Source organism: Bos taurus, chromosome 24 (assembly GCF_002263795.3).
Source record: "Bos taurus isolate L1 Dominette 01449 registration number 42190680 breed Hereford chromosome 24, ARS-UCD2.0, whole genome shotgun sequence".
Taxonomy (NCBI): domain Eukaryota; kingdom Metazoa; phylum Chordata; class Mammalia; order Artiodactyla; family Bovidae; genus Bos; species Bos taurus.
The window spans coordinates 2949413-2952014 of record NC_037351.1 but is presented as its reverse complement, the minus strand read 5'-3'; the positions used below and the strand labels follow the sequence as shown (position 1 = coordinate 2952014).

The 2602-nt window shown below is 40.5% G+C and overlaps 1 long non-coding RNA gene across 1 annotated transcript; it reads right to left on the bottom strand.

The window, feature by feature from the left end:
* LOC132343806 (uncharacterized) lies at positions 1 to 2385 on the bottom strand. Its single transcript, XR_009492779.1, has 3 exons — positions 2039 to 2385; positions 486 to 674; positions 1 to 217 (listed from the first exon to the last, which is right to left on the bottom strand). It is a non-coding gene; the product is annotated as an uncharacterized lncRNA (long non-coding RNA).
* Between the last annotated feature and the right edge of the window lie 217 nt (positions 2386 to 2602).

Sequence of the window (2602 nt, the reverse complement as noted above, 5' to 3'; positions counted from 1 at the left end):
TTGTGTGGAAATACCATATTTTATTCACCCAGTCATCAGCTGATGGACGTCTGACTAATGAGAAAATGATCCATGGATGAAACATTTGGCAGTGTTTTACTCCTTCTGGATTCTTGTGTTGAGCAATCTCCTCTGGTTCTCAAACTGGCCAGGTCTGCAGGGAACGTCCATTATGAAGACGCAAGGCTCTTGGCTGCAAGCAAGGTCCTTGGTCCCTCTGCGAGTGACAAGAACAGATGAGTTGAGTTGACAGATGCTCTTATCAGCATCTATGGAAGTTGATGGCACCTGAAGCAAACCTCCACCTTTTGAAATTTCAGAGCCCCAGTTTAGCAATTCTGGAACATTAATGATCTGTTGTGAGGGCCATGCAGCCACTGCCTGTTTCTGAAACACTGACTCCTCTTAGCTTGGTAGCAACCCAAACAAAAACAGACTGCTAACCAGGCAGTCCTAAATATTTTATTTCATTTATCAATTCTTACATTTTTTTCCCCAAGCACTCCTTTCATGCCTGCAGTCATTGAGTTGTACAGGAGAAGAATACTGCACACCAAATCCTGTTGACATAACTGAATTTTCCATGTCTTATTCACACCTCTGCTAGGCTGGGTCTATTGTTAACATGATGCCTGGTTTTGTTGTTGTTGTTGTTCTGGGATGCAGGTTACAATCTATCAAGAGAAAACAATCATAATGAGATTTCTCTCAGTTTTAAACCTAAGTTTCCTAAAAGAATCTGGGAATTTTAACTATTTGTCAATACACGCTTCACTTCCCTCTTTGCTTTGTCTTTTCGTTTTGGGGTCCCCTCTCAAGCCTGTGGGATTCGCCTGCCTCTGGGGCCAGGATCTGCCATTCCTCTGGAACAGATCATCATCTGGGTATGGCATGTACCTTTTATGGCACTTTATACAGACCAGCCTGAGTGAAATAAATACACAGGATGCAAAGCTCAAAGTGACACATCCCAGATCTCTGACATTCTTACCATGGCTTTGAGCTTCAGGCACTGACAAATCTCCCACGCGTACCAGCTCTCCCAGAGGACGGGCTGTAATGATGTTTATGTTATACAATATGTAAAATATTTATACCCGGGCTTCAGCACAAACTGACTATCACTTAAATCAGGAGCTAGTATTTACATTCGGGGCAAGGGGGGCTCTCTGTGTCACTCTTTGCAGGCAGAAAGGGAGCCCGATAGAATAAATGATCAGTTTATGTACAGAATCAGATTCCAGCAGTGTCTCTGCTTTAAAAATAACAGTTATGGGAAAGGTTTTTAATGTGCATGCTTCTTTTAGAATTGTTAAATTACCAAGAAGGGCAAAATTTATGCCTTTCTGACTATTGCCCTTATCTTTAGAATGGAAAAAGTCTTTTCTTTTGACAAACCGTTCTTTCATGAATAACCTCTTCAAGAGCATTTAGTTATCATTATTAATAAATTGTTACCGTAATAAATTATATTTTAAACATTTTATTAAATGCAGTTCTCATGTACTTAAAATAAATTGCAAAGCCGGCTTTTTTCAAGGTATTTAATATATATGGTGTGACACAATGTGCTTTTAATATATTTAATGTTATATACTTTAAAATGTAAGTGTGTTGTACTTTTATGGAACTTACTTTATATTCCTTTCTGTATGGAAAATGTATTACTTTTTAATACGGGTTCATTGTGGAGTGCCATTAAGAAATAGAGCACGGTTCTTAAAAGTGGTAACTTTCAGAATTTAAGTACATTAAGTGTGGGGGAGGGGAAGAAACTGCATTATGGTAACATCAAGCATCTAATTGAAACTGACAAAAGCAAGGGGAGAAATCTCACACTGACATTGTAATGGCACTTGCATTTGCATTGACATCATAACAGGTCTAATGCAAGTGCAGGAGACACTGCCACTGACAAAAAAAGACTTCCCCTGACATTCCTCTGCTTTCGCACTTTCTTTGGACATGCTATCACTGTCATTCACAATAAAGATGAAAATATTATGAAAAACATCCTCAGTCCATGCTTGTTAGATACCTTCCATGGTTGAAATGTGCTGGTCGTTGTCGAGAGCTTCTTCTTTTTCAGCCTCAAAAATACACTGCTTGAGTCCCTGGGGAGAATGCATCACCAAATTTTCCATCACTTAAAACGATTCTGTAAAAAAGGAAATTTAAAAATGGATTTTGCAGAAAAAAAATAATTTTGCATTAGATCCTTAAGGCAAGAGAGAATGTTGGTTCTTCTTTGGAAGCTGCAGTAAATCTTTTGGGTGAGTGCGTACAACGGGACAACAGCAGACACGGGAGACAAGTGTGCCCCCTCCTCCCGGGGAGGCAGAATCATCCCTGAACTTCAAGGGAGCCACTGAACCCACCCATGACGACAACTACTAACCAACTTAAGTTAAAGAACTGCGTTTCCAGGCTGGAGTTCTAGAACACTACTTTGTTCTTCTGGGACTTCTAAGGTGGCTCAGTGGCAAAGAATCTGCTTGCCAAGCAGGTAGATGCCAGTTCAATCCCTGGGTTGGGAAGATCCCCTGGAGGAGGACATGGCAACCCACCCCAATATTCTTACCTGGGAAATCCCATGGACAGA